Source organism: Cricetulus griseus, chromosome 10, assembly GCF_003668045.3.
Source record: "Cricetulus griseus strain 17A/GY chromosome 10, alternate assembly CriGri-PICRH-1.0, whole genome shotgun sequence".
In the NCBI taxonomy this organism is placed as follows: domain Eukaryota; kingdom Metazoa; phylum Chordata; class Mammalia; order Rodentia; family Cricetidae; genus Cricetulus; species Cricetulus griseus.
Genome location: NC_048603.1, coordinates 32,139,085 through 32,162,937, shown reverse-complemented (window position 1 = coordinate 32,162,937; position 23,853 = coordinate 32,139,085). Strand labels below are relative to the sequence as shown.

Genomic DNA, 23,853 nt, shown 5'->3' with positions numbered 1-23,853 from the left:
TCTCTCTCTCTCTCTCTCTCTCTCTCTCTCTCTCTCTCTCTCTGTCTGATGCCCTCAATCAGTTCTCCACTTTATTTTTTGCAACAATCTCTCCCTGAACCTGGGGCTCACTGATTGGTCTATACCGGCTGGCCCGCAAGTCCCAGGGTTCCTTCTGCCAGCCCACCTCTCCACTAATGGGATCTTAGGTCTGAGTCAACAACTTTGCTTGGTTTCTGGAAATCTAAAAGATTTCTGGAAATCTGGAAATATAAAAGATCAGCAAGAACCTCCTAGGCCGAACCATCTCCCCAGCTCTTCATATAAAAAGTTTAATAAAAAACTGTTGTTCATACTTTTTTTAGATAGATATTTATACGTACGTTTCATATCTTATGGTCTTCAGGCAGTCTTCCATCCTCAAGATTTCATAGTTAAATAATCCACTACCCTCTGGTCTCTTACCTACAAGTCTGTGCCAACTCAAAACTACATCCTCCAAGGGAATTAGAAGAAAGGTTTACAGTCTGCACCATGGTACATTATTAAAATGGGATCATAATAGACGTTTGGGGATGACATCTACTTCTTGAATTGAGGCTCCTGTTGTCTAAGGTCTGTTTCCAGTTCCCTAACCCGGTGCAGACACCAGATGGCGCTCCCACCTCGGCAGTCCCGTTTCCAGGGCCCCAGCTTTGGCGTGATCTGCTGAAAACTGTAGCCTCCCTGGAGAATTATGCTCTCTAAAACGCAGACGCAACTTTGTGCAGCAGCCGCCTCGCCCTAAGGCGCGAGTTGAAGCCAAGGCTGATCCCGACCCAGGGTCTCAGGGAGGAGGCTACAGCCGCCTTTCAACTCCAAGGTGAAGCCCAGAAACTAGGCAGAGAGGCCAAGAGCACGCAAATTTGAAGAAAGTGGAGGTGACTAACAGCAGCTTGGAAGGCTGGGGAGTCTCAGAAACCACCTTGAAAGGTGTTACGCATCCCCGTGTGTGCTCCCAGCAAGGCGTTTGGGAAGCAGCTCGGGAATTCATGAGAGTACACTCCTTACTTTACCCCCTGCGCTGGGAACTGAATCAAGTCACACTCATTTTGGTCTTTCCTCACAAAGCAAGGTCTTGCTAAATTGTCGGCATGTGTGCAGTTCCCGCTCCCCATTTGAGCAAACAGCAGCTTCCCGTATGAAGGTGAATGTCTGGGCTTTTTCTAGCCTGACACAAAAATGAGAAGATGATTTATTAAAGAGTACCCAGAAAGCGAGAACTCAGGTCCAGGTCCCCAGACACAGGTGAGGACTTTCCCAAGGGCATGTCCTGCATGGAGCAGGGGCTCCAGGCTTTTGGAAGGGGTTGAGTCCCTGGGAGCCTCCCAAATCTAACAACTATAATATCTGTGCATGGGGAAAGGAAATCTGCAGGTCCAACCGCACGAAACTGTCCATATGTAGTTTTTATGACGAAGAAAACCTCGCGATTTAACATTCCTCCAAATGATTTCCCTTCACATAAAAGTCAACCCGTGGCAGCCTTGCTGGGCTGGACCCTTGAACTTGAGGAGCAAGGGAGAGGAGACCCCCTGAAGGACGACAAGGCTCATCTTTGGAGATGGGATCTCTCTCAAAGTGACCTGGGGTCTGGCTTAGGATCTGGGGGCCCAGGCCACTTGCAGGGGACCAAGCGGCTCATCATCCATGCTCTGCACCCGGCTGCCACGCGCACCTGGGTCTGCTGCCAGGCCTTGGGGAGGGGGGGGGGACTTGGGAGGCGCGGGGCGGGCTCCTCTGCAACCGGAGAGGGGCGGGGATGCAGGAGAGGAGGAGGAGGGAAAGTGGGGGGTCTGTCTCCCCCACCTCCCGCCCCCGAGGCCACCTTCGGCTTTATAATTGGCTCGCTCAGTGGTTCCTTTCTTCTTATCTGATCCTGGGCGATAGGAGGGGACGCTCTGCAGGGCTTCGGGAGAAGGACAAGGAGAGGACAGAGTGAGCGACAGGAAAGAGAAGCTAATTAAGAAAGGGTACTCCGAGGGAAACCAGCCAGGGCAGTGGTCTGCTAAGAACCAACCGGCGGCAAACCTTCCCTAGGCGCCAAGAGGTCCCCAAACCTGGGCTGGAAAGTTGCTCGGCACAGGTCAGTCTGTCTTTCCCTACTGTTCTTTCGTTCGGCTTTGCATAGTTTCTGGGTGGAGAAAGAAAGCCAGAGAGAGCGAGCCACCTGCAGACGAAAGCGGTTTCCAGGACGGTCCACCATACGTCTGTGCGCGGGGGTGGCCTGGCGACCTTAGGGGTGAGATAGGAGATCGCGCACACAGATAGATGGCTCCTCTCTGGGGACCACAGGGCAGAGGGATGGCAGGCGCCGAGTGACCGGTGTGCGGACAGCAAAGGAGTATTTCCCCATGGTGTCTGGGTGCGGTGGGCGCCGGGCAGGAACTAGCTGCATTTGGCTGCTCTACAGTGGCGGCTCCAGCGTTTTCTTTTGGTAGGGGCTTAGGGGTTTGTTTGGAAACTCTGCATACAGAGCACAGAGCACAACGCTGTTTCGATTCTATCTGCTTGGTGGCTTGGGAGACTTGTCCCCAACTCACCTAGGCATTCAAAGTACTGATGGGGAGCAGCCAGGCAGAGCTCCCTCCTAGAGGGTGGAGTGCTACCCACGCTCGCTCCTGGTGTTGCTGCGTTGAGAGGAGACACTGGGCTAAGATGCTGCAGAACCTTCTTCTCTTAATTTTCCTTTTCTCTTTCTGAACTCGTCCTCTTTACTTTCGGCCTCCTTGCACTCCGCCTCTGGGCATCCGAGGCATCTGCAGAAGCTGGGCTTTGCCACACAGTGTGCACAGGCAGGGGCAGGGCGAGGGTAGGTCATTAGAGTAGCCTTAGTTACCCGCCAAGGTTTGGAGTCAGGCAGACTTGGTGCGGAGTTCCTGCCTGCTCCTTGGGAAGCTAGGCTTGCCCTGCAGAGCTCAGGATTACTTAGCCTAAGTCCAGGAGAGCTTCCAACTTGCCCTGAAGAGGGCACCTGAAGACTCTTGCTTATAGTTTTCACAGAGGTCTGGATCACCGCCCCCCCCCCCCCCCCCCCGCCATCTAGAACTGCTTCGAGTTCCAAGAAAGACTTATTTATTTAGGCAGGGTCGTTTGCAGTCCAGGCTGCTCTACAACTTTCTTCGTAACTGAGGAAGGCCCTGAGCTACCATTCCTCCGGTCTCCACCTCTCAAAGCTGGGGTTACAAGTGTGTGCCAACACCTGGCTTCAGGCTCTGCTGGAAGGGTTGGAGAGTTCCTGGCTGGTAGAGGCTGGCTGTAGTGGAGACCCGAGGCAGGGAAATAGGAGTCAGCCTTCTGTTGAATCACAGTAAGGAGAAATGAAAACGAGTTTTCACCGTCCTCATTTGCTGGAGGCCCTGGAATGCAGCTTCTACCCAGGGCCAAGAGGGCGCTTCTTTACAGGGTGAAACAGCAAGCAGGCTCAGGTGTGGTAATGAGGAGACTGGGTGTTTTGTCGCTGGTGAGGGATTTCAGCGCTGCCTGTAGCCTCACTGTTACATTAGAGATGGATGGATGGACAGGTGGATGGATAGATGGATGAGATTTTAGATTTGAGGTTAAGAGAATAATGTGGATACACTTTGGTTGAACCTGGGCTCAATGTGATATTCTGGAGTAACTTCCTTTGGTGGGTTTCTGTTTGTTTTGTTTTGTTATTTGGTTTATTGGGACAGGTTGCCACTCTGTAGCTCCGGCTGATGTGAAACTCATCAGGTAGCTCAGATTGGCTAAGAATTCCAGGACCATCTTGCCCCAGTCCCCTAAGTGCTGGAATTACAGGCTTACACCACCATGTCTGGTTCCTTGTGTGTGTTTTTAACAGTTTACTTGACAATCATTCCACACAGGATACAACCCATACATTTAGAAGGCATGATTAGAGTAGACAGTTAATGTAACAAATTAAGAATAATTTTTAGGTGCCTGGAGACATGGCCTAGTGGTTGAGAGCACCCATGGCTCTTCTAGAGGGTCTGAGTTTGGCTCCCAGCAGGGACGTCTGGTGGCCTACAACTACCAGGAGATCTGACAGCCTCTTCTGGTCTCCATGGGCACTTGCACACACACACACACACACACACACACACACACACACACACACACACTGACACACATCACCTGCAAATACTTTTAAAAATTCTAGAAAGAAATAGAATGCTTTCAGTATTTCCAAAAGAAAACCTTCACCTATGGACAGTAACTTCCCAAATCTTTGTGTCACCCAGTCTTTGGGGATTTCATATAAATGGAACTATGCTACACATGGTCTTTTTTGATTGATTTTTTTCACCTACTAAGATATATTTAGGTTTTATCCATGGCACATAGTGTATGCTTTTAGTCTTTCAATAAACACTGGGTACTCTCTCCTGCTCGAGGAGCCCTGAACCAGAGCAATCCTGAATCTCCATTGTAGCCTCGACCTCCTACAGGTCCCTTGGAAAGGACAGGAACCACCCTTGTGAGGCCTCTTAATAATTAATTCTCTGGGCAGGGTTCCTTGGAACCTGTCAGTGTTCCTGGAGTAGTTTTGGATGGCTCCCAGGCTTCAGGATGGATGGGAGGAGCTCTTTGGCCCTGATCCTGGTGCTCTAACAGTCCAACTGAAGATTTCAGAGACATCTCTAGCCTTCCACGCTTTTTAGAACCATCAGGAACTGGCCTCCAGGACAGGCTAAGCAAACCAGAATGACTATCATGGAAGTCTGGGAAGGCCCTAGCTTACTAGAAAGACTCCATAGGGCACATTCTCTTCAGATCTTACTTTCTACTGTTCCCTGCTAAGACACAAAGATCTTTTTTCTTTTCTTTTCTTTCGGGCCTGGTTGTAGTTGACATCCTCTGCAGAGATGTGACTTCAGCTACTTTGGAGTCACTCTCGATCAAGTTCAGCCAAATGACCGATGTTTTCCTGGAACACAGAGCATAACTGACAATTTCTTTAAGTCATCTCGAATTGCTGCACGCTGGGGCCGGGCTGTGTGTGAGCACCACTGAGCTAACACACTATCTTCGATTATGGCATTGACACAGGACATGCTAGATGATCATCCGAGGGACTGGCCATAGCAGGCTGGGGAGTGGGGTGTGGGGATGACAGGAAGCAAGTTTAAAAGGAAGTGACAAAAGTTTACTTTGTCTCTCAGAAAATATGCCCCTGATAGTGTTGGATGTCAAGGCAGCCATTACTCTCTTTTCTCCTTATAAGTAAATAAATAGTGGCAGGGGTCCAGCGACTCTTTCATACATTAAACTTTGAGTGCAGGCTGCTTCTTCTCATGGGAATAATGGCGTGTGTGTGTGTGTGTGTGTGTGTGTGTGTGTGTGTGTGTGTGTGTGTCTGTCAGTTGTTTATCTGTCTGTGTTAGAAGCTGTGCTACTCAGCTTTTTGTCACTAAAACAAAATACTTGAGATAATTACAATGAGAGAAGACATGTTTTGGCTCAGGGTTGAGGAGGTCTTGTCCCTGATGAGTTGGCTCTGATGCTCCCGGCCTGTGGCAGAGCAGTACATTACGTTGATGTACACAGTGGAGCAAAAACATTTACATTGTGAAGGAGGGCGGGAAAGGAGAGGAGGGGAGAGGGGTTTTCTGAGAAAGCCTTTCTGGAGGCCCCTCTTTTATTTTCTACCCCCTCCCAGAGGGTCATGCCTTTGGGGTGACATTTATAACCCCAACTGTAGCAGAGATACTGGCACGTTCCGGTATTTATTCCTCTCTCTGTAAAAAGCACACTATCTTCTCATTACGTCGGGACATAAAGCCACTGAACTCCAGGGGGAACTCCTCCTCTGGGGTCACAGGTCTAGCAAGGGACAGGGAAATGACGAGAGAAGAGGCTGGAGGAGTCTGAGGTAGGAAATCAGTTTGGGTCCTCTATCCCCCCGTTTCTCCTCCTCTGGGGAAGGCAGGAGGGCGTGTGTCTGGAACTGGAGTGGATGGGGGAAGCTGGGGTCACGTGCTCTGGCAGCTGAAGCAGAGGACGCGAGGCAGAGGGATCAAGGGACCGCTTAGGATCAAGCTTACTTCAGAGTCTGGTTGACAAAAGTGGTTTCTTTTTTTTTTTTTTTTTCTCCTGCTTCGTTCTCTTCTTTTTCCTCTTAAAAATTTTTTTCTGTACTTTTCTTTTCTTGGCTCCTTTTTTTTTTGTGGGAATTGTGACAAGAAAGGAACATCTGTGGGGTAGTATGAGAGCCAAGACTACAAGTCGGAGTGTGGAGCTTAAGAGACCCAAATTCCACCGAGGTTGAAAAATGTAAATCCATGGCACTCCCCCTACCCCCACCCCGCAACCCTTCCTCGCGTCCCTTTCTTTATCTTTTCCTTGTGTGTTGGGTGTGTGCGTGTATGTATGTGTGCACAGGTGTGTGTGTGTGAACATATGCCACATACCCATGTGGAGGTCAGGGGACAACTTTCTGGAGTTAGTCTTCTCCTTTACTGTCGGTTCTGGGGCTTGAACTCAGGTCACCAGGTTTGCTCCACGCCTACTTTTACCTGTTAAGCAATCCTGCCTCCCCTCTCCTGCCTCCTTTTACGTCAGATCTCACTGTGTAACCCTGCTGCCTCTTCCTGCGTAGCTATTGCCAGCCTCGAACTCACAGCAACCCTCTTGTCTCAGCCTCTCTTGTGCTGGGTATACAGGCATAAGCCACCAGGCCTGGTTGTAAGCTAATTGTCCTCTTGCACTTTTCTGTTAGTGACTGCTGAAATTGCCTTGGCAGATGTCCCCAACTTGAAATGTTTAGGGAGTTATATTCAGATTATTCTCCCAGATTTTACTGGAGCTGCTTGTGAAAATTACTGCAGAGGGGCTAGCCTTTGCTAAGGCCACCAGATGACTTAGGGCAGGTCTGTGTAGGCAGTCAGGAGACACTTCAGTGAATAAAAATGTGTTCCTTGATGGCTTCCTGTCTCTGCTTTTGTGGAGAGGAGCACATGGAATTGAGGTTCAAAAAAAAGAATTGGATTGTCTTCCTCTTGAGCCCAGCATCTTGCCATGTATTGTCACTGGGTTTAATATTCAGAAAACAGTATTGCATAATGCCCTTGTGAAATTAGAGATGCAATTGACAACTACAGTTCAATGATAAACATCTAGAGAGTCTGGCTCTCAGTGGGAGGACCGGGAAGCCTTCCTAAATGGAGATCCGTGTACAGTGAGAAGTGAAGCTAGCCCTCTACCAGTCAGTCATAGGCTTTCATGAGGGTTAGCCCATTTCTTTGGTGGAGGAAATTTGTCAGTCCTTAAAAAGCAGGATGAGAGGGAAGACAAAAGCCAGATGATGGTACACTCGTGTGTCAAGTAGCTGTCACTAATCTGCTGCACTTCTGGAATGGCTCTGGCTTGTATCTCAAAATTTACACATCCATCCAGTTTAAGAGTGTGGAGGCAGCTCTCTCTCTCTCTCTCTCTCTCTCTCTCTCTCTCTCTCTCTCTCTCTCTCTCTGTGTGTGTGTGTGTGTGTGTGTGTGTTTTCTCTGAGTGTTCATGCTTGTGTGACTGAGTATATGCTCAGGAGTGAATGAGTGTAGAGGTCAGAGGTCAACTGCAGCTGTCATTCCTCAGAAGCCAGCTATCTTTATTTTTGTTTGAGATGCGGTCTCTCATTGGCCCAGAGCTCACCAATTACATCAGTGTGGCTGGCTAGACATCCTCCAGTCTCTGCCCCCCTGCACTGAGATTACAAGCGCATGCTTGACTTCTTATGTGGGGTCTGGGACTGGAACTGAGACCCTTAGGCTTGTGCGGCAAGCATTTTACCTGCTCAGCTATTTCTCCAACCCATAGAAGGGCTGTGTTTCTGAGGCTGATTTGTATTGGCTCTTGTACAACTGACTAACTCACAAGGCTGTTGACACCTCTGGAAAGCCCTGGGTTATTGGAGAAGAAAATGTGCTTTTCCCTGGGTCATCTGTCCCTGAGGCTCACAGTGGCAGGGTCCCCTAACTCCAAGCACTCTTTACCTTAAGGCAATTGTAAGTCATGGAGCATATTCACCTTTGAACTGTACACGCATTGTCCCTAATCACGCGTTGATAATTAACCAGTGCTATGGATGGCTTATTAAATGATTGAATTTGTTAAATTATGTTTTTTCAACCCTCCCATCCCCTCGCCCTCCCATCCCCCCAAGCTTCCCACCAACCCCCTCAACCCACCTCCTATCCACTCCCACGGGGGCCATCAAAGTCTGTCACATCATTTCGAGGAGGGCCTAGGCTCTCTTTCATGTATCTGGGCTGCAATAGTACACCTCCATAGGGAATGGACTCCCAAAGTCCATTTGTGCTCTAGGGATAAACACTGGCTCCACTGTTAGAGGACACGTAGACTGCCCAGGACTCCCAGCTGGCACCCACATCCAGAGGGCTTGGTTAGGTCCAATGCTGTTTCCCCAGCTTTACGATTAAGGGTCTCCGTGCTCTCACTAGGTCAGGTCAGGTGTTTCTGTAGGTTTCTCCAGCACAGTCTTGACTCCTTTCCTCATCCCTCATCCCTTTCTACAACCGGATTCCAGGAGTATGGCTCAGTGTTTAGCCGTGGGTGCCTGTGTCTGCTTCCATCAGCTGCTGGACGGAGGCTCTCAAGCAGAGGGTGAAGAGTGGAGGGGGATCCAAGACTGAGGTGTGACCAGACTCAGGGTGGTCCATCCTTCCAGGGAGGGTCCACTGTATTCAGGGAGCAGTCCCAGGAAGATCACAGGGGGTGGGGGATGGCAGGAGTGGGGCCCCTAGCAGAGCCCACACTCACCTCAAGCCATTAAATTATGTTTTATAATGTCATCCAGACATCTCCCAGTGCCAATATGCAGAAAGGTAAAGAGTTTCTAAGGCTACCAAGCTAGCCGAGGAGCTGCTTGCTGTTCCTTGGAGACCTGCCTGATGGTGCCACCCCTAAAACTGCTATTAACCTCAGATGAGATTAGCTTTTTCTCAGTAAAGCTTCCCTCCTGAAGGAGACAGGGTAGTTCTTTGACATTTTGGAAGCAGCATTGTGAAGGCTAGCTTTCATTGTCAACACAGCCTGAAATCAGAGGGACTTATAAGGGCATGTGGGCATGTGAGGATTTGTGTTTTTTTCTTCATTTGTATAATTGTATAGAATGCCTGCTCTTGTGTGTATTCATGTTTATATGCATGTGGGCGCCTGTGTGTGTGTGTGTGTGTGTGTGTGTATTTACAAGTATTCATGTATGTGTAGATAGTTCTAAAGTTGACTGTAGGCATTTTCCTCTGTCATTCTCTACTTTATATATTGAAGTAAGGTCTCTAACTTGAACACTAATGTGGCTTTAGCTCCTCAATCTATTCAGCTGATTCTGGGGTTCCACTGTCTCTGCTTCTCCCCGAGATGGGATTAAAGGCCACCATCATACCCTCTTAGCCCTTATGTGGGTGCTAGAACTAGTCCTTACACTGGCCAACTCTTTTCTCCCAAAAGCCAGCTCCTCAGCTTGAGGTCCACGTTTTAAACAAACAAACCCAAACAACCAAACAACAAAGGAACCCCTGCAACAAACAAACAAAAAAAACTGTGAACAAACAACATTGGAAAGGTAGAGTTGAGGCCTTTGGTTTTTTGAGACAAGGTTTGTCTATGTTGCCCTGGCTGTCCTGGAACTCGCTCTGTAGGCCAGGCTGGCCTCGAACTCATCTGCCAGCCTCTGACTCCCTAGTGCTGGGATTAAAGGCATGAGCTACCACCACCCAGCTTGTGTGTGTGTGTGTGTGTGTGTGTGTGTGTGTGTGTGTGTGTGTATGAATTGGTGTTTTGCCTATGTATGTCTGTGTGATGGTGTTGGATCCTGGAGTTACAGGCAGTTGTGGGTGCTAGGAATTGAACCCAGGTCCTCTGGAATTGCTGTCAGTACTCTTAACCTCTGAGCCATCTCTGCAGGCCCGAAGTGGACATCTTAAAAACCATTTTTATCATGCTCCCCCAAGTAGGAAAACTCACTGGGATTGTGATCCCAATCTTCTAACAGAGGAAAGCAAATTCTTCTCATTGTTGGACTTTGAATTTGCATCAGTTCACGCCTTCTCCTTTTAGAAGGTGCACCAAAGAATCCAGTTTTAGCTTCTGCATGAACGCACAGTGACATCTGTTGCATGCCTCTCATTCTTAGTTCTCTGGGGCCTGAAACATGCTTGAATATCACTATTCCTTCACAGCATCTTCGCAAAAACTTGTCCACAATTGCAAAGCCTTTTTTCTTAAGAAGCCTGTGAACACTTCTAGAGTCAGGTGGCCACATCAACAGAAAGCTGATCATTTTAACCTGCATAGAGTTCCATCTGGAGAGAGATTTAAAAAAAAAAAAAAAAGGATAGGAATGTGTTCAGAACCGTCTACAGTATAGTTCACACAAGCGAGTAATGGCTGCTTCTGTAATTATCTGGGTCCTCAGTTCTGGCCTCAACCTTTCTGCCAAGCTGGCCTCACACCCTTACTATGAGGGATATAGAAGGTTCTTTGTTTGCCTTCTTCCTTTAGCTTCTGCCTAAGTAGCAAATCCACCGCTTATCACCATTTCCATTTCCTCTCCATTAACCTGGTGCCTGGGGGCCAAAACTAGAACTCTTTGAGTGCTATCTGTGTGTTATGGTGATCGTCTTTCTTTTCAAATTAGTTTTTAAAAAGTAGTGTACAAGCAATGGTTTTTAACCTGGCATTTTCATGCTTTTTTGTAGCCCCCTCCCCTGCCCCATACTCCTGCTGGTCCCTTCCCTCCACTCTCCTGATGTCATGTCACGTACATTCTAATACCCTCTTCTCTCCTCTTACTTATCTCCTCCTTTTTAAAGATGTATTTTATTCATATGTGTGCTTTGCCTTCACATATGTCTGTGTACCACCTGTGGGTGCTGGGAATCAAATCTGGTCATTCGAAAGAACAAGTGCTCTTAACCAATGAGCTTACTCTACAGCCCAAAAGTTCTCATTTCTCTTTCTTTTTTCTTTTGTTTTTCTCTAAGACAGGGTTCCTCTGTGTAGCCCTGGCTGTCCTGGAACTCACTTTGTAGACCAGGCTGGCTTGAACTCACAGAGATCCCCCTGCCTGTTCCTGCTGAGTGCTGGGATTAAAGGCGTGAGCCACCGCTGCTCAACTCTTACATACCATTCTTAAGACATCATTTCCTGTTTCATGGTTCCCTCTCTGGCTTTATGATCCATCCTCCACCCTCCACACACATATATGAAAATTAATCTGGTCTTTGCATGTAATTATGGAGTATCTGTCTTTCAGAGTCTAAGGTGCTGGTTTAACGGAGTATGTTCCAGGTCCTTTGATTTTCCTGCAAATGCCATAACTTCATTTTCCGAAATGGGCGTTATCTTACACATGTCATTGACAAAGAAACCCAGAATGGCTGACTCTCCACTCATCTTATGCTAATGTTCCTTCCATCCCATTTCATCTTTCTTTTAGCTTTGCATCTAGCTTGCAATTTTGCTTTTTAATGGAATCATAAGTCAGTTCCCTAAGGGGAACACATGGTGTGATGTTTTCTACATTTTTTTTTTTTTGCACTAAGGACTCCACTTTGGTTATATGGTAGGGCTCTCAATAATAAGTGTTGGAATGATAATTTCAGTGCCATGAGTAGCTGTTTCTCTCAGAGCCTAGGTCATCAGCATGCGTGATTTCCAGGTGGCTAAGAACAACAGTTCTGTTTAAATTTGCAGAGTTTATTTTATAAATCAAACAATGACTGGTGGGAATACTCTTCAAGATATGGTTGTGTATATGTATAAGTTTTGGCAAGAGCTATAACTGTTGAATAAACATGTGGAGGACTTCTGATAAAACTGGCTGTATGCTAAACTGAGAATTCTTTGAATGCCTGCAAGCACTGGTTAATGGCTTCACTTGTATCTTTGCTCTTTATTAAACCTAACTACACAAGTGAGATTTGATAAAAACAAATATACAAAGTAGAAGCAGGCCGAATTAGCAGTGATTGGGCTGGCTTAAGGTTGTTTGTAAAGTTATGACAATGTTTTGACCACACTATTCTATGTGCTTTCAGAAATAAGTAGCCATTTCTGACATGGTGTGTGTTTAAGAAGAAACAAATCAAAGGAGGGTGACTTGTTTATTCAGACTCTTGGGCAAAGTTTCAACAAAGGAAGCTTTGACATTTTTTGGTAAATGTTAAAATGTCTCATGGCACTTAAATAGAAACTGAGTCTTTTCTTGTCTCTACTTCTCTGCCCAAAAGTTTGGTGACTTGGCAGAAAAGCTTGGGAAAATTAAGATTCTACTTCTCCCAATATGCTATTGCGAATGCTAATTTAAAGTAAACAACCAAAAGAATTTAAAGACAGGCTCTGCATAAAAGCTTTATTTCCACTAATAAATAAAACTGTTTGCCCCTAAACTGATTTAAGCAGCGTGGTAGGTATCTAATTAGCTAAAGTGTTTGAAATGTATTCACTTCCAATGCTACCTGTTTATTATTGTCATGTAACGCCAAGACACAAGAACTGCAATGTTTTGATAGAAACCGACAAAGGCTCTTGCCCTGATATGGCTGGAGAAGGGACATTCTCTTCCTGTGTTAGAATACACTTGCATGATGGGATGCATATAACCTGGTATTAAAGAGCCTATGGGACAGATGTAACCTGTTTCCTTGACTTGCTTACTTGAAACCTCAGGTTACCATGTTTGGGGAAAGAATTCTTCATTTGAGAATGAGATTTTGTGTCTACATTTTTCTTTGTGTGTGATAGGCAGATCCATGCATGATTAGCTGGTTGGGAGATATATTAATCTCAGGAAGCTGAGGCTACCTATTCGAATCTTCTCAAGTCCCTGTACAGAACGGCTGCTCAATCCCTTTGGATTGGTTTGCTAACCTGTAATCAATTAATTCAAGCTCAGGTGCTGTACAGATGCTACCACCGAGCATCCTGTCATTTCTATGGTTTCTTTATAAACGAAGGGCAAAAAGAAAGTAGTGATATATTCTTCCAGATACACAATAGCACTCTGACATAAAACCAAAATAGTGAGGTTGAAGTGTGGATAAGTTAAATTACTTTAATGGTTTATGGAATTATGATTTATTGTTAATTCTGAAGACAAAGCCTCATGTAGCTCAGACTAGCCTCAAACATGCTCTGTACCAGAGGCCAGGCTTGAGTAACTGATTCTCCAGCCTCTGCTTCCCAAGTGATGGGACTGCAGGCTTGCACCACCACACTAAGTGTTTTTACTGCATTCACAGAAGGGAAATGAAAGCTTATTCAGTGGCAAAGAAAGAATAGTGTTGTATTAATGCAGAATTAGATAAAGCAGTAAATATGCAACAAAGAACATTTTGCTATCAAACAAAAGTTAAAACAGAAGACAACTATTAATGATAAAAGGAGAAATAAGCTGGGAAAAAAGCAATAAACTTGACAGTTTATCAGGATCATGTTCTTAAAAATTGCAAAATGGACAAATCCTTAGACTGGGTATTTTGTGTCAAAAACATAGTGCTTTCTTTCTTCCTTTGTTTCTTTGTTTCTTTGTTTCCTTCTTTCTTTCTTTCTTTCTTTCTTTCTTTCTTTCTTTCTTTCCTTCTTTCTTTCCTTCCTTCCTTCTTTCTTTCTTCCTTCCTTTTTTGTTTCTTTGCTTGTTTTTGTCTTTTGAGACAGGGTTTCTCTTTGTAGCATTGGAGCCTGTCCTGGAACTCACTCTGTAGAGCAGGCTGGCCTCGAACTAATAGAGATCTGCCTGCTTCTGCCTCCCAAGTGCTGGGATTAAAGGCATGCGCCACCAACACCCTGCCTTGATTTAGTGCTTATCAATGGAAAAGAAACAGTTGGAGCTGAGATAATCCAACAGTGTGCGGGTAAACATGAAAAACCATGTGGTGATATCTTTCTTGCACAAATAAAGCCCGTCTGGGGGTCAGAGAATGGAGCTTGCCACTAGCTAACCATAGAGGTCTGGAGGTCTGCACCGACTGGGAGGAAGTGACATAGCTGGGCAGTAACAGGATATAAGCAGGCACAAACAGGAAATTGTTCTCTTCTCTGTAGAGACTCTTAGGAGGTAAGGTGTGCTGTGGTTTGCTCCTTCTCTCTGATCTCTCAGCATTTCCCTCTATATCTGACTCCAGATTTTTATTATCTAGACTAATTAAGGACTCCATTTACAAATCCATATACAAAGAAAAAATTACTGGGAGATACCCATATCAGAGCCAAGTATAAAATTTAACTAGACCTTAAAACAAGAAAAAAAGAGAGGAGGGAAAAGGTTGCGTGTGAATCAGCATCAAAAATGGACAGGACAAAGATGACAATAGGACACTTTCTAGTTTTCCTTAGGAAGCTAGAATAATCTTGATACCAAGATTTCTCAAGAAAACTGTAAGTCAACCTTGATTGTTGACATAGCTTGAAAATTTTGGCTGCACAAATTAGACTTAGTGGAAAAAAAGGGTACTAAGCTAATGCTTGAAGATACGTGAACCTGGAAGGAAGCTCCTGAGAGGAGGCTTTGCACTGGGGAAGCCTGATTGGCAGCTGTTGAAAGGTCCTGTGGTAAGCCAATGCACCGGTGGATGGCACAAATTCAGTCCAGGACTAGATTCTGGCACTAGAGCTCTGTGCAGGAGGCTCCCACTGATGGACAGAATCTTGGGATCCTTGAAATGAATCATTGCCCAAGTCTTGCCTCATGGGGATCTGGTTTAGTCTTCAAAACCTTGGATGCTAAGTCACGGTTATGGGAATTTGGATAGAGTAATTACTAGCAAAGGGCTAGTTCCCGAGTGGCGGTGCAAACTGAGATGTCTCCTGGATCTCTTTCTGTGTGTTGTGCAATCCTGAGAGAAGCCACTCTGGCAGCATGTGACACAGCTTCAAGAGAGCAGAGGGCCTTTAGGATGTGATTAAACGATCCCATTTGTGTGAGCACTGAAGTATTCATTCATTGTGGCAAGTGTGCAAGAAGCAGTTGCCTCCCCCAGTCACATTTTCAATGGGGCAAGGACCCCAGTATTAAAACATCACAACCTATCTCTCCCCTGGAACTGGAGGAGCTGATGTCCACTCTAAAGCTCTTCTGAGACAGTGCTGCAAGCAGGAAGTCTCCTCCTTTATCTTTAGTCCCCCAGATGAAAAGGCATTCATCTATACGGCTCCAGAATAAATCACAAAGGAGAATGACCCTGGAGAGTCTGGAAGAAGCCAGAAAAGCAAGATGAGATCTATGCCCCTAAAATGGGAAGAAAATCCCTAGGTTAGTCCTGATCAGAATCAAGGGAACATGACATTCCTCATCCAGCAAAACTCATCAGAGCCTTGAGACCCTTTGTGGCTGCCACTAACAAGGCCATGTCCCAGGTGTCCCCATGAAGGATGTCACAGGTCTTTAGTGTCAATAGTTGCTAACTGATGGCTGCACTGATCTCTTACCTATCTATGGCATTTATAGACTTGGAGAGGACTAAGACTCCTAGAATCTTAATGAAGTTTTTCCAGAGTTGATAAAAAATTATCTCTCTAGCCTAAAGCTTGGTTGCTATGTGCCTTGCTAGATTAGATCTGTTCCAAACACTGAGTTAGCATCTTTCAGAAGAAGAGAATTCAGGCCTGGAAGAAGTATCAGGAGAGCAATTTAAAACATTTGGTACTGAATAAGCAACATGTGTTCTATTAAACACTCACTCTTGCCAGGCTTTGTAAACCAGGAGACACAAAGGGCAACTCTTAGTATATTCTTGCCACAGCAGGGATTTAATTGAGACATCCGATATCAAAGACCTCAAAATAGAAACTCTGGAGACATTAATCTAAACCTCGAATGGCAGCTCATACCTGTATTGCTGGCATTTGGGAGGTTGAGGAGAGAGAATCAAGGTCAGTCTAAGCTTCATAGTGAGAATCCCCAAAAGAATTTAAAAAACATATATTAAAAAATCAAAACAAGAAACAGCCAAACTCATGCTATTTGAAGACAAACGACACTTAAGAAGGGATCGAGATTTGGTTCAGAGGTTACAAGCGCTTACACTCTTCCGGACTTTGGATCCCAGCACCCACATGGGGCCTCTCCCAACCACCTGTACTTCAGCTCCAGGGGATCCAATGCCCTCTTCTGGCCTTTGGGGCAATGGCACTCTTGTGGCATGTACACACACACACACACACACACACACACACACACACACACACACACACACACACACAAAATCTTAGTAAATAGCAGTTTCGCTCTTCAAGAAAAGTTACAGCAACTGTTACTAATGAGTCATCTTAGTTTATAAGTTGTAATTAGGTCACTTTAATTGATTTGGTGTTATTTTTGCCTTTGCAGGCATACATCTCCAATAGAGAACATATAAGCATTTGAAAGTTTAAGACATTTAGCAGTTTTTTGGCATTTAGCAGGTGACTTGCATTTAGCTAGTCTCCTGGGACCTAGAGGGGTGGAGAGTTCAGCTGCTCTTGTTTTCAAGAATGTAAATGACCAAGAGGCCAACTGGAGGTTTACTATGTGTTAGTTAGTGAAATCTTTTCAAGGATGTGGCAGGATCTGTCCTTTCTACTTCAAAATTTCCCTGGTCTGAAAGTCAGGGCTACTATAGTTATGTAGACATTTAAAAAACCATAACTGTCTTTTGTAGGTCTCTACTGCAGTGATAAATGAATGCAATCCAAAGAATTCATTGCAGTGAAAGACCAAGAGGAAAAATACATGCCATAAAGGGTTTGGCACTAATCTCTTTTAAAGCTATACTAAGGTATAATTTGCATATCATGTCATTCACTTATTTTAATTGTACAATTTCGAAGCTCCTCTGCTTAATGGGATCATGTCCGAATCTGAAACCACGCTCAAAGGGTGTGGCCACTATTACAAGTTCACTGGCAAGGCGAGATGGCCACTACAGTCTAGTTTTAGTGGTTATGTAATTATGAAGTCATCACACCACAAATACATTTTATCTTATTTTTTAAAGATTTTATTTATTTATTATGTATACCACATTCTGCTTCCATGTATATCTGCACACCAGAAGAGGGCACCAGATCTCATAACGGATGGTTGTGAGCCACCATGTGGTTGCTGGGAATTGAACTCAGGGCCTCTGGAAGAACAGCCGGTACTCTTAACCTCTGAGCCACCTCTCCAGCCCACAAATACATTTTAAAGTAGTGTCCATTTTTTTTCAATTAGCTTTTTAGTTAGTATGTGGGATTATGGGCTTTCTTGTAGTCTCATTCATAAATGTCATGCACTCTGCTCATATTTGTACCCTTACTGCCATTATTTTCTCCCCTTTTCATGATCATCGTCTCTGCTCTCACGTCCTGGGGTGGTTAGTTTTTCGGGAGGATCTCGCATAGTCTCTCCTCCTGATCTTTCTATTTCCTCTTCCTGAGGGTTGGGATTGCAGCTGTGAGCCGCCACTCTTGCCTAAGAACTTCAACAACAACAACAACAACAACAACAACAACAACAACAACAACCAAAACAGAAACAAAACCATGAAAACAAACTATACCTCATCCCAACTCACTACCTCAATATTGTTAAGGTGAAATTTTGAAGATTCGCTGGTAAAACAAAAACTTTGTCTATGTAATATGAAAAAAAGAAACAAGAGTATTTAACACAAGAAATGAGACTGAAAAAGACATAAAGGTACTATTAGTCTCGACTGTGGGATCATTATAAAGCAATGTATTTCTGCATTACAAATAGCCCGTTACACATCACAGCATGGAAAAAGTCCATTCTCACCTGGAATTAAAAAGTTTAAGATAACTACAAATAAAATTTGGGTAGAGATAGGCCATTTTCCCTGTGACATTGGACACTATGCTGAAAAATGTTTGGTCAGATTATTTAATTGAACAAACAAACAAACCCTAAATCCAGTAAATAAAACTGAAAGGTAAAAAATAACCTAGAAAAACGGTGCAAGCAATATCAGTTAAAATAAATAGTATGAAAAGATATCTCACAATACATAAAAAGTGGATAAGACAGGGATTTTGTTTAAAACATTAAATAGCCAAAGAATATCAAATATTATGTTAAAACGATAATCAAGCTTTAATTATTTTTTGATTTAATTATTTTTTTCTATGGGTATGAGTGTTTTGCCCGCGTGTGTACACGTGCACCAATGTGTATGCGTGTATACCATGTGCACAAAGAGGTCAGAAGAGGGCATCCAAAACCTTGGAAGTGGAGTTCCTTACAGATGTTCGGGAGTCACTATGTGGGTCCTGGGATTGAACCCAGGTCCTCTACAAGATTAACAATCATTGAGCCATCTCTCCTGCCCCTAAGACAATCTTAATTGTTAGATGGTAATCTTAACTGCATTGAGACATGCCTTGGAGACCATAAAACAAACTTTAAGCGTGTCTTTGAGTTTCTAGACATAATTAGGTCACTGGGACTCTGAGTTAATCAGTAGTTTTAATACATTGCAGTGTTTAAAATTTAAATATATTGATGGGAGATGGCGGGACTTCCTGCTTGGTAGGAGGAAGTGAGTCACTGGGGTGTGTGCTTAGGTGCTGCATCTTTCCCTGGGCCTTTCCAATAGTCCCCTTACTAGGTCTTGGTTGCCATGATCAAGCTCCTCTGATTTGCCGTCATCTCCCTGTAGCCGTTGGCTGACACCTCTGAAACTTAGCAGAAATGAATAATCCTCTAAGTTATTCTATCAGATGTTTTGGTTATAGCTATGCGAACGTAACTCATCCACTGGCTATGGAAATCAAATTCAAAAAAGACTGACAATCACAATTATCTTTAAAATCTGGTTATATGCAACCCCTGTAATAAAAGGAGCGATACAACACGATACTTAGATGCTGGTGGGAGTGAAAATCACTGTCCTTACTGCATGTGTAATTTTAAAAACCCTTGTCTTAGAGACGTGTGGTGGCACATGCCTGCAATCCCATCACTTGGATGCCTGAAACAGGAAGGTTATTACTTCAAAACCAGCCTGGATGAACCACTCAGAAGCCTCAGAAGAACAAAACAAAACTCGTATCTTGTTTTACCTACCAGTTCCATATTTTTGTATCCAGTCAAAGTCCATCAGCTCAATAAAGATATTTCTCCCATTGTTTATATATGTTTGAGAACTTTGGAAATAACCTAAAAATTTCAAATGCTGACAAATTGAGATCGTGTCAAATGTATTGAAGAAGGACTTTCATTATCATCAATAAATGTTTACACTTCACTAAAGAAAGAAGACCAAATATTTTATATTCTCAGATTTTCTTATAGTGAAAACATTATTTTTGGCATCTGTGATGCCTATTTTTATTTATTTTTTGTACTTAAAATTCTGATTTTTATTTATTGAAAAAATATTTTCAAGTAATATATTTTGATGTTTTTCTCCTACTCCAGTTCCTCCCAGACCATCCCCATTTTCCTACCCATCAAAATTTATATTCTTTTTTCTTTCTTTACAAATAAACAAACAAAAACAAATAACTGTACACTCCCACAAAATGAAAATATAAACAAGACCAATGAGATTTTTAAAGAAATGCCTCAAACAAAATGAGACAAAAAGTTCGCAAAGATACCACTGAGTTTGTTTTGTGTTGGCCAACTACTCATGGAGTTGGGGCCTGCCCTGAAAGTGTAATCCATATACTCAGGGACACTCCACTAATTTTCTTTGCCAATGATATGGATTGCAGATACCTTTTTGGTTAGGGATGGGAGCCTGTGTCTAACATCTAGACCGACCTAAGAAGAGAGCTTCAGTGGAGGGCCCACCTAGGTCCCCATCTGCTGGGGGATGACTTGACTGATAATGGATGTTGGAAGATCCAGCTTGTGGTGGGCATTGATGTTTTTTAGGTAGAGAACTAGATGGGGCAGGAGAAAGCTAGATGAGAAACAGCAGGCAGCAGGAGTGTGTCCTTCTCTCTGCTCGGTGTGAATAGCTGCTTGAGTTTCTGCCTAGACCTCCCTCCAAAGGATGGGTTGTACCCTGGAACTGTAAGCTAAATAAACCCTTTCTTCCTAAGCTGCTTTTGGTCAGGATATTTTATCACCAAATCAGAAATGTAGCTAGAAAATAGGATCAACAAAGAGAAATATTTAATGGATAACCACATTGATATGAAGGGTACATGTGTTTTCCTAAGACATTGCGCCTCATCTCTGTATACCTGCGTAAACTCCTCACGCCTGGCCTCACAAACCCTGCAACTTAGTCTCTGTGGCTCATGGTGCTCAGGGTTCAAATTGTTGATACTCTAATGGCTGCTGTGAGGGACAAGGAAGTTCATGTGGAGATAGCGGTTTTAGAATATTTTTTTCATATGTGGGGAAAATTCTACCCAGCCTTTAGTATCAGGAGACCTATGCACTTTAGAGAAACGTGTCTTAAAATTTAATGTAATTATGCACTGAACCACAAAACACAGTCCACTTTGTCCTTTGATCAGTTATTCACTAGTTGGAGTCAAAATCACTGTTGTCTTCACTACATAACCAGGAACAGGTACAACTTTTTATGCTCACTTTACTCTTTCATTTTTTAAAATCATTTTTTATTTGAATTAGAAACAAGATTGATTTACATAACAATCCCAGTTCCCTTCTACCTCTGGTCCTCCCCTACCACCCCCCCTTAACTAAAACTCTATCACATATCCTTTCTTCTAGTCTACACCTGAGTCACCCTTTCTGCTCCCTCATGACCTCTGCATCCTTCCTTTTCTTCCCTTCTCCTACTCTTTCATTTTTTTAAATAAAATTTTCCTGTCTTAGGCTTTCCAGTAAAATACAGGGAACCAAGGTAAAATTTAGTTTTAGATAAATAATGAATGATATTTGGGCATTATATGTTGTTGGGAGTGTGTAGGTCCTTGTGCCCACAGATCTGTGGGAAACCAGGAGTATTAAGCATGAAGAATTGTCCTCTCAAACGAATGGATGTACAGCCATTCTTTCATCCAGAAAGCTGAGAATTGGAGGTGATTAATAGCCTGGTGATCTGTGTTATCTGTTGGACCAAGCCATATCAAGCTCCCACAACTGGCACCGGAGGTGGCTAGCAATCTAAATGACACATTCAGGGGATCCCCTATGCTGCCACAATTAGGACTAGAGATATCTAATAGTCTAAATGACCCTGTGTAGCCAGAGGCTCCCCCATTTTCCCACAAACAGGACCAGAGGTAGCTAATAACCCAAATGACCTCTATGCCATCTGTATGACTGAGACTCAGTGTCTTTCCTAGGTCCTCCAGCTAATACAGGTAGCTTATCTCCACAACTCATCTTGGAAGAAATGATAAGTACTCTGAGTTGAGTTTAGATGTAATTGTGTCTCTTTGTGCACCAGGGATTGTATTACACCAGGAAACTTTTTCTCAATTTATATTGTCAATAAATTGCCTGACTTCAGACTCCCTGAAGTTTGATCAAGCTTGACAAAGTCAATCTAAACCGAGTTTTCATTCTCAACTCCTTTTGGTTTTTTTTTTCCCTGTCTATACCTTCAGGGTGCCCCTCAATATGTCAAAAATATTTCACAGAGCATACTTACATCAAAAATTACTCACTATTTATCTAAATTGATATATAGTAAGAGCTCTTTTTTTTTTATTTTGGTGTGCTTTAAGCCTGACAAGTTTGTATACACTGTATTTGTACGTATCCTTGTGGGGGATGATTTTGAAACAGGGTTTCTCTGTGTAGCTCTGGAGCTTGTCCTGGAGCTCACTATGTAGACCAGGCTGGCCTTGAACTCACAGAGATCTCCCTGCCTCTGCCTCCCAAGTGTTGGGATTAAATGTGTGCACCATCACTGCCTGGCTACTATTTCTATGTATCTTATACTCTATGTATTGCTAAGTTGCCTTTGCTCTTCTGATGAACAATTTTATATAATAAATGGAGGAGGGAATATTTGAATGAATAGATGATTGAAGATGTTCTAGTAAAAGAAGGTTTTTGAGACATCTTAGAGTTTTTAGAAACACATTTAAATAATATATAAAAAAGGTTTTTCTGTGACAGTTTCATAACTGTACCTATTTCCATCACCTTTACATTCCCATTACACCCTCTTAACCCTTCCCTACTCTAACTGGTCTCCTCCTCTATCCAATTAGTCGCCTTCTACATTCACGTCTTGTGAATATTTACCCAATGGGTTTTTTTTTGTATTTTTTATTTTAGAGGTACTCATATTTACATATCCATCCCCTCCATTCCCTTGCCCTCCTATCCTCCCATGTTCCCCCCCAACCCACACCCACCTCCTCCCCAGAGATAGTGAGGTCCCCCATGAGGGACCTTCAAAGTCCGTCCTATCATTTGGGGGAGGGCCTAGGCCATCCTTGCTGTATCTGGGCTGCAATAGTATCCCTCCATAGGGAATGGGCTCCCAAAGTCCATTTGTGCTCTAGGGTTAAAGACTGGCTCCACTGTGAGAGGTCTCCTAGACTGTCTTGGCGTCCTGGTTGGCACCCACATTCAGAGGGCTTGGTTAGGTCCAATGCTGTTTCCCCAGCTTTATGATTAGGGTCTCCAGCTCTCACTAGGTCAGGTCAACTGTATCTGTGGGTTTCTCCAGCATTGTCTTGGCTCCTTTGCTCCTCCCTCCTCCCTCTCCACAACTGGATTCCAGGAGTATGGTTCAGTGCTTAGCTGTGGGTGCCTGTTTCTGCTTTGACCAGCTACTGGATGAAGGCTCTAGGAATGGTAACTAAGGTAGACATCAATCCCATTATAGAGGAAGGGCATCAATGGCAGCCTCTCCATCACTGCCTAGACTCTTAGTTGGGGTCATCCCTGTGGATCCCCTAACATTTCCCCTGTGCCAGACCTCTCTCCATACCTGTACTGTCTCCCTGTATCAAGACATCTCCTTTCTTGCCCTTCTCTATTCCTCCCCTGTCTCAGTTCTCTTGTTCTCCTCCCTTAACCAATGAGTTTAATTATGACTACTTACAGGAGCATAGGTGAGGGCTTATTTATATGAGCATGGACACCTTACCAAAGGCTACACAAATGTCACCTTAATCTCTAAGGAAAAAGCTCAGAATTTCTTCAATATAGTGGTTTAAAATAGAATTGTGGTCAATATGTTGGCCTTTTATTTTTATTATTATTTTTGTTGTTGTTGTTTTTTTCCGAGACAGGGTTTCTCTGTGGCTTTGGAGCCTGTCCTGGAACTAGCTCTTGTAGACCAGGCTGGCCTTGAACTCACAGAGATCCGCCTGCCTCTGCCTCCTGAGTGCTGGGATTAAAGGTGTGCGCCACCAACCCCTGGCTTATGCTGGCCTTTTATATTAATACCAAGTATAGTTCCTTTCTCCCCTCCCTCCCTCCCTTCTCTCTATTTTTCTGTCCTTTCTTTTTCCTGCCTTCTTCTTTTCTTTGCACTCCTTCTCACTCTGTTTCAGAACCTCATGCTTCACTAACTTTAAAAGAAAGCTATCTGGAAGAGGTTCAGAGTCACATATATTAGAAACAAAAGATCAAAAGACTGGAGAACATTCAACCCACGAGGGGAAAATTGAGCAGTGACTTCATTTTCGCCAGTTCTCTTTGATCGCCCATGTAAAGATAGTACTCATTTGTATTCTGTAGGTAATGGAAGGTGACAGGTGAGCTTTTAGCTTGGTGTGATAGGGACAGGAGGGCCACGTGACTGGAAAAGACAGACTATTCAAATTACGTACATCCATGGAGAAGAGACTCAGAACAGCCTGAACATCTCACCCCGTTCGGATGCCCTACCTCTTTCTCTCTTTTAACAAGTTTTGTTCTACTGAATAAACTTGCTTGTTCATAAAATATATTTTAATCAC

General features: G+C 44.0%; 1 protein-coding gene across 1 annotated transcript in view; it reads left to right on the top strand.

Moving 5' to 3' along the window:
• Positions 1-694: 694 nt before the first annotated feature.
• The window catches only part of LOC103158800 (collagen alpha-1(XIV) chain), a 208,269-nt gene continuing 185,110 nt past the window's right edge, over positions 695-23,853 (top strand). Inside the window, exons 1-2 of the mRNA XM_027431692.2 lie at positions 695-1,266; positions 1,909-2,104. The gene's annotated coding sequence lies outside the window, so the exon portion shown is untranslated. The remainder of the gene's footprint in view (positions 1,267-1,908; positions 2,105-23,853) is intronic.